Below are 8,765 nucleotides of genomic sequence, written 5' to 3'. Positions count from 1 at the left end.
AAGATTTGTTGAAATTTTCGTCACAGAATATATCTGTAAAATGTCACGAGAATCCCAAAAAAACGCCTTAACCTTTTCGACCGTTCCTAGGTCATTTCGGAGCACTGGTGTCGTCCATAACCGGGAACTCATCCTGCTCTCTGTCCTGTTAAATTCGGTCTAAGTTTCATCAACAGTAACCGTTTGACGTGAAAAGTGCACCCGGTTCTGTATCAGCATGGCCAAATACGCTTCCGAAGAGCGCTCGTGTTCGTGTTTTTGATCCAGATTCTTCTTGCGCGGCACCCAACCACAGGATAAAAGCCATAAGCTGGTATCGAATTTCATTCGAATCTGACTCCCGGTTCCGGAACCAGAAAGTGAAGTGTGCTTAAAATTTCAAACCGTCACTTAAAGTAAAGCTGCAAGAAACGGGAAAATTGTCCTAAACTTGTTTTAATTGTTTACAAATTGCAAAGGTTATGTCAGTTTATACCAAAATAAACTTCCGAATTTTTATTCAAGTTCCAAACAATTTTTTTGGTAGAATCGTCAAATATATATAAAAAGGTAAATAAAAAAGGTTTATACTGCATGATTTGTTTAGAGTTTCCACAACAATTTTTGACCTATTAACGGTTACCGAGTTACATCGATTTGAAGAAAGTGCATACAAAAAATGTCAAACCGATCTCTCTAACCGTGAAAAATTTATGGTTTGCTGTGTTAAAGACGACGTGTGCAAACTTAACTCAACTTTCAATATATGTTTGCAAGTGACATATGAAAACTTCTTAGAACACCCAAAATTGGGTAAACGAAACTTCGAAAATAGATAAGAAAATACTCAAAATTAGGTAGCTTTACGGTTCCGTGTAGGGTACGGAATATTGTTTTGATCGAGGTTTCGCGTTATTTTTACTTGGAGATAACTAGTATATTCACTAATCAAAACCAAATCGATGACTCTAAGAATCCCTTCAATCGAACATACAACATCTGACTTATGATATCATTGTCTTACTTTTTGAACAATTCGCCCAGGCCCAGAATACGACATTCTCGCGCTACGCTTATGAAAAATATTGTAGAAAAACAATACGATTTGCTGTTACAAAACCTTCCACAATTTTGCTTTGACCATTAAAAAATATTTTAATGTATTGTTATACACTATTCAATTAATTGTGAATATGTTTGTTTTACAATAGAATGTATTGGTTGTTAAGTATCGTAACAATTCAAATTATAAAATTTTCTCATATATGTTTTCTTGGAAAACAATCAATTGTAAATTTTGCATATTGTTTGAAACACCACGTTTACAATAAATTCAATTGTAGAATCGTAGAAACAATATATTGAATCGTTGAAAATGAAAAACAAATCTTGTCAAGACACAATAAAATGTATTGTAACCCATAGATCTAATTGTGAATCAATTGTTTATGCTGTAAAATCAATGGTTTATTTCTTTTAATACTTACTATAAAATCATAAATCCCAATAGAACCGAATTTATTTCAAAATAGAACAATGAAAACATAACCGGATCTATACATGTAAAACGGTCCATTGTCTGGATTTCAGATTGACTCAATAAAATGAACAAGTTCAACATTCGCTTCTTGGTTCTGCAAGACCACTGTGGAGCAGATAAAGGTAATCAAAACCCGTAATGGATATTCGCCTTTTTTGTTGTCCTAGGTCCCCTTCCCAAAGCCGTCTGGGATTACCTGTTGCTCGAGATGAATTAGCTTGCACGAGAATACAGGTTACTGGATTGGTTGTAATTTTATACAGTATGAAAGTGTGCTGAATCAAAAGAGTGATCATAACTTCAACTGCTCAGTGCTGACAGAACTCTGACGTTTGTAAACGATAATCCAGTCAAATGATTCTGTTTTTTTTCTTTGCTTCTTTTCTACTTGTTGTTAACGTCGTTTCAATAGAAAAACCTAGGACAGGATTTCGCAACTGGCTTGGTTGTCCAGAAAAATATTTATCTGCTTTTTCCGATTGTTCCCTGTTATAAATTATGTCATTTAGGTTTTGGTACTTCGTGGTTACCGGTTTGTGCAGAAGTGCATTCCTCGTGACCACTGTTGCCAAAAGAGATAGTTTTTTATTCTGAAAAGCTTCTCCCCTTATACCGTGCGGTTATTTATCAAATAAAAACATTTAGACAAATGTTATATCAGCCTAAAATAGAGCTCTGAATTTATTTTGATTTTTTTTATCTTTGTTTTAAAAAAAATCGTTTAGTTAAAAATATTTAATAACATTTTTCAAGAGTATTTATTTTTGGACAATTTATTTTTGCCGCTCCATTACCTAAGTGTCTAATTGTATATGAGAAACAATACTAACAAGAAGAACTATCTGAAGATCTTTCTCTTTATAGCATCCAGTAATTGTTAAATGTACTCATACCTTCCATATTGACTTGAACTCAAACTTTTTCCATCGTTGATTTTCTCATCTTTATTCTATGGATAACCATCTATGTGAAAAACAAAAAACAGTGTGATTGACAAACTATATCAAAAGTTTGGAAGCAATCTGCAATACTACAATTCAAGGATAAAGATGCACTATTTTTGCATGTAGTGTTGTTGAATTCGGTGCATTTCAATTTTGTTTCAATAGTTTTAGTTAGTCGTCTCAGTTTCTCCATTTAAAAATCTTCCCAGGAATTCCTCTTCTCATAAAACATCGAGCTAATAAAGCTTGCTCTGCTGCTCTGATTTTTAAAACTCTGAGGATCTATACTAATTGTTTCTATACTTACGGACAATTTTCATGGGACACCGAACCAACATGAACCACAGTTCTAGTATTTTAAATGCGCTTACCTGAAAGGGCAGAAAGATGTTTTTCCATTAGTACTCAGTTATAACTTTTCGGAAGATGAATTAAATAACATTGTCGGTATTGTGTGAAATTAAGCTCCAATAAAAGATGCCAAAGCCAATATGAACCAGTAGAATAGAGCTAGTGTCAGGGAACGTGTAAGATACAAACAGTACTGCAGGGTTGATATGAATATATAATATTGTGTGTGTGTATATTTATTTTAAAGCCATTATCCGATCCGAAAGTATAGTATTGCCACGGTGAAGGAAAACCAAGATCGTCTATAAAAGATAAATCTCCTTCCTGCATTTGAAACATCAGTTGTAAACCAACTTGTCCACTGGAAGGAAGGGGAATGTACAGAAATCTAATTCATTGTCATTTAAGGGTAATTTACAACCTTACAAAAAACAGCCATTGTTGCAAAAAGCGAAAGCAGTTTGCTTTGCTGTCGTTGTGCGGAAATTCTGAAGAGAAATATAAGTCTTTTTGGTATATCTTTTTAGATAAACTGATGATTTTCTCTTGAAGATTCATCTAGCAGTAGCGACGCTAGATGAATCTTCAAGAGAAAGCTTTTACGTCTATCAACAATGACTGTTTTCCTAGGATAGTGAGAAGAACTTTAGAATGCGAAACTTAGTAGTTGAATCTTGTCGTAGCTGTCCTCTTGAACTTCGTCCCGTATAAAATTTATATTCGAAACATTCAAGAGTTTACTTGAATTTCCTCCCTTTTCGGACGGTAGAAATGTCAAACAAAACTGACGCCAGAGATGCCAGGTGAAAATTTAAAACATCTTCAAACAGGGTGGAAAATGTCTGTAAACTCGAAACAAAGTCTGCGGACTTTAAGTTATTCATAAAGAATGATTAACGCTCGCATAGTTTTTTTTTACGAGAACCAGTACATTTTGCGTAAAAATAAAAAAAATTACAGTACATCGGTTTTGAAAAACAGTTCATTTTACAGTACGATTTTTATCCAATTTAATCTAATAATTATCAAATGATTTATTTTCATATTCTCAACAGTTTTTCTTTTTATTTCCCTTTTTAAAGTGTTTTCAAGTTCATTTTGAACTAAAAAAATAACGTTTTTAAATTTTTTTAAACAGATATATTTGACGATGATTTGGATTTAGTGTGTTCTTTGTTTTTTTTATGGAAACAATTTTCTCTTGTTTCAAGTCAACAAAATTTAGCAAAATTGTTGTGACGCACTCTGAGCAAAAATGAATAATGAAAAAATCATGATGAAAAGAAGAGAAGGATCAAAATCCATTTACTGGTTGCATGTATTTATATTCACTACGTGTTATCACTGTTCTTTCTGACGTTTTGTACTGCGACAAATCGAAGATTTAAAATTCTGTATTAATTTTTCTATATTGTAAATACGTAACCGTTGAAAGTCATACCGCCGAGTGCCATTTCGCTGAAAGGGTAATTTCGAATACATCACATTATATTTTCTTGTTTTTATGTTCCTCGATAACTGATGTGGTGCATTGGTCGTTTTGATTTGTTGATCGTTGAACGTTTGTTGAACAGCATATTGAACGAAATATTCGTTCAGTTTGCTGGGTCGGTTTGTTATTGTTTTTCTCTTGCAAAAATAGTGTGAAAATTACGTGTTACCTTCATATAGAAAGAAAATGTGTGGTTATTCTACGTGAAGTAGAAGTATTGTGCCGGTATAAACTTCAGAAATTCTCCAGTAAAACTCCAGTCCAACAGGGCTCCAACTCCTCATATAAAAAATGGCTCAACAATGGACCTCTGTCTGTCGGGTTCGTTGAACGAATAAAATGGCATTCGGTTAAACGGTCTGTTTCAAAATTGGCAAACGAAGGTCCCGTGTTGGCCTCCCGTTGAACGATTGATTGGACGTTCATTGGACCAATGAAGGCCCACCGTTGAACGTTTTTTTTCTAAACGGGCTGTTACCACCTAGTTTGCCCGGTCTACTCAAAGCTAGGTTTCTTTGCTTTAGTTAAGTTAGATTAGAGTTAACGCGGTAGTGAACTCGGACAGCACACGAACAAAAACGATGTGGTGAAGCTGTATTATCATATTTTCTCAGCATGACACAATGACCAATTCGGTAAAATGCTCTTTGGCGCAACGGCATTCGGCGAAATGGCTTTCGGCGGAATGGCCCTGACCTAAAAAATACAGTAGTTTTTAATGAGAATACACAGTACAAATGAAAATAGAGTACGTTTAAGGGGGGAAAACAGTACGCAGTCATCCAGGAGTTAGCCTAATTTTGTGCTTACACCCTCATTGAACATAACTCAAAATTCAGTGACACATCACTCAAATTCATTAAAAGTGCACGTACTCTAAACTTGAGTTACCACCTATCTACTCATTTTTGAGTTATGGGACGAAATTGTCAAAACTTGAGTAATTTTTACTCAAAATAAGAAAAAAACTATTTTGTTCAAAATCTGAGTAAGTTCAACTCAAAATTTTAATTTCCTTGCTCTCAAAATGAAGAAACTTTCCTTCGTTATTTTCATATACAAAGTTATTCTTCTTTCTTTTGAATGCGCAAAATAGTGATTCAAAACCGTTTCTTTTTTAACGGTTTGGAGTCAAAATCAAATTATTTTGATATTCTTATGTTGGGCTTTTCACTAAGCATAACTGAAACCAAAAAACATCGATGATTGACGTTGATTCATGTTTTCAAAACCGGATCTAGAAACGGCAAAGGAAAACGACGTATTCTTGCATTCTTTATTTCGATAACAATATTCCTAGAATGAAAACGCTCTGAACTGCAAGAAGCATTTTTTTCACTCAAATGTTTAAAACTCAACGCTTACTCTAATGTATGAATAAACGCGAGAGAGCTCAATGCAACGAGTTTACTTTACTCAAATCCATACTCAAATTTTGATATATTGTTCCAGTTTATGAATTTGAATAATCGCAACTCAAACTCCATTCACTGCAAATTGCTCTGAATTCAGTAAGCAGTATTTGGGTAAAAAATACAGTACAATTCTGTAAAATTCAGTACGGATACGAGCGTTAAGAATGATGCACGGAATCGGATTAGTGTCTGCAACCAAAATATATCAACAGCCTATTTAGGGAACCTACAGATTCACAGACAAATTGGTATATCTGGCATCTCTGGTCACAACGTAAGGCGTCATCCACAAATTACGTCAGGAATCAGGAAGCAGAGCTTCTTAGAAAAACGCAGTAGATTGAATAAAGGTGATAAATATAAGATAAGCTTAAGTTACGCTTTGGTTGATAAGCTTAACAAAGAGATTTTTTAAGTATTATTAGTATTACTCAATGTCTTTTCCTATTGTATTTGATGAGTTTGACAGATCAACTTCAGCTTTTCGTTGACTGGTGTCACAAAAACAAACTATTCATTAATGTTTCAAATTATCTGGTAATTACGTTTCATCGAACAATGAGTCCTGTAACATTCGACTACAATATTGATGGCTCAGTTCTGACTAGAGCGACTTAGGAGTACAGCTTGATAAAAAACTATCGTTTGATTTGCGTCGATCACTTATAATCATTAAGGCATTACGCGTATTGGGTTTCATTTCAAAAATTGCTGAGGATTTCAAGGATCCTCATTGTCTGAAGGCGTTGTACTGTTCACTTGTCCGGCCAATTCTTGAAAATGCAACAGTGGTTTGGTTGCCTTATCAAATTTCGTGGAATTTACGAATTGAAAGAGTTCAAAAACGCTTTGTTCGTTTGGCGCTGCGACACTTACCATGGCGAGACCCTGAAAATCTACCACCATATACGGAAAGATGTCAGCTTTTAGGGATTGATACGTTGCTACGCCGACGAAAAATTCAACAGGCATTGATCATTGCAAAATTGATAAACGGAGAAATTGATGCTCCCGAGCTACGTTCCAAAGTCAATTTTCGGATTCCAAGCAGAACGCTGCGAAATTCAACTCTGCTTTAGAACAGTTTTCACAGAACTCTATTTGGATATAATGAACCGATAGCTGCATGTATTCGAACGTTCACTTCTGTGGAAAATCATTCCGAATTCTAGTAGCTTTGTAAGGAAAAATAAAACATCTGTTGAGCTTTGATTATATTTTACAATCTTTGTTTTGATGTTATTTGTCATATCTATGTTAATTTGTGATTTTTATTCTCGTATTGTAATTATTGTTATTCTTTTTTTTCAAAAGATGATGGTTTTTGCGCTCATTTGATTGGCTACTTAAATGGGTTTTTTCCCATCCTCGTCCATTTAGATTTTTATATCCGATGGACATAACAATGATAATAAAAATAAAATAAGTGATGTTGAGACCTTGTACATAGGTGCGATGGTTAACTGTGCTGGTAGCATTGGGAATGTGGCAATTCTGCAAATCGGAAAGATCGATGATGTTCATGCGATATCTTTCTGAAATCGATTGATTTCACTTCTAACTTTTTGGGCTGCTGCTGAAAGCGGTAATTGGTAAAAAGTAAGCTCAACAGAGTCGCAGTCAATCACCTATCGTCAATATCTACGAATCGAATCAATTTGGCGCCTATTTTTATTAGATTTCTCTCCTTTTGTGTTGAGTATTGAATGAGTTTTTATAGTCGACTCAAATCTCCGGAATCCGTAGTCGGATTTGAATAAAATACAATAGCAGTTAATATTATACTACTCTTTATACAATTTACTCTAGTCGTTAGAATAATACTTCCGTAACGTAACGTTACTCCCTCCTCCTCTTGTCACATTTTGACACAATATTTGAAAACCCCTCCTCCTCTCTAAAGCGTAACGTAATTTGTGAATGACGCCTAACAGAAACTAAAATGTATAATTCTTGTGGTAGATAAGTTGTGAATAAGTGGCTAAAACGCAGTAAACACATTGAGTTAGAACCTTTCGAAACAACCGTAGATACATTGAACATAACCCGGCTTTCGTGTCCGGTTGCATTCAAACAATACCACAGCCGAAACCTCAACGAAAAAGTCGTACAAAGGCGCAACGAAAATAGCAGGATCGCATTGTGGAAGCAGTCCATAGATAGGCTTTACACAGACGAATCAAGATAACGGTAGATTCGCAGGGAAGTGTCAGAGAGCGGAAACGATAAAAATTAGTCTAGAAGCCGATTAGGCTTGCATCGACTACAGACCAAACCAGAGAACGGCATGAGAAGTTGCGAGTAGCTGCGAAAAAAAAACTAGTCATCGGTGTAGGAAATGAAATACCGAAGAGAACAATGAAAGAGTGTCTGCAGAGACCGATGAAAAAAGTCATATCGCCGAATCACAAGCTTAGACCAGGGATGCCAAGTCCACATATTAATCTGTGTGTTACAGATTTTCTACTTTCTGCACAGATTTCTGAAAATGATCACAGATCAGTAGATTTCGCAATTTAACTGGTACAGTAACTGTATCATTAAAACAATTTCAGCACAGTGCAAAATAAAAACAAATGTATAATAGAAAAATTTGAATCATCACTTCTAAGGTCCTGTGTTTTTTTTTCAATAAGTAATATTGAAATTAGTACGGTCTTATTCGGATATACACAATGTTAACGTACAGAATTCCCATCGACGCCACTCAAATGTACGACACCTGGCTATTAAAAACCAGTGTCCTAGACATTGAACTTGATTCAAGATGAAAACACAATGAAACCACAAATCACAGGCATAAAGGCGTACGATTAAAAAGGTTCACTGTCCGGATTGCAGTTTGAATCAATAAAATTGAATCAAGTTCAACATTCGCTCCGGGTCTCGTTCGCCACCTGCAAGGCCACTGCGAAACGGTTAATGGTTATCTAAAACCGTAATGCACGTTCACTTTTCGAGTACTTAAAACCGTTGTCCTAGGTCCTGTTCCCGAAGCCGACTGAAGCGGGATTTTGCTCAAGATTAACGAGTTTGCATGTGAT

At 35.1% G+C, this 8,765-nt stretch overlaps 1 protein-coding gene across 8 annotated transcripts in view; it reads right to left on the bottom strand.

Moving 5' to 3' along the window:
• Nucleotides 1-8,765, bottom strand: part of LOC131439375 (complexin) — a 721,216-nt gene that overhangs the window by 646,955 nt on the left and 65,496 nt on the right. The window lies entirely within an intron of this gene.

The sequence above is a fragment of the Malaya genurostris genome, chromosome 1 (assembly GCF_030247185.1).
Source record: "Malaya genurostris strain Urasoe2022 chromosome 1, Malgen_1.1, whole genome shotgun sequence".
In the NCBI taxonomy this organism is placed as follows: domain Eukaryota; kingdom Metazoa; phylum Arthropoda; class Insecta; order Diptera; family Culicidae; genus Malaya; species Malaya genurostris.
The sequence above is the reverse complement of the archived record's forward strand: the minus strand, read 5'-3'. Positions and strand labels throughout refer to the sequence as shown.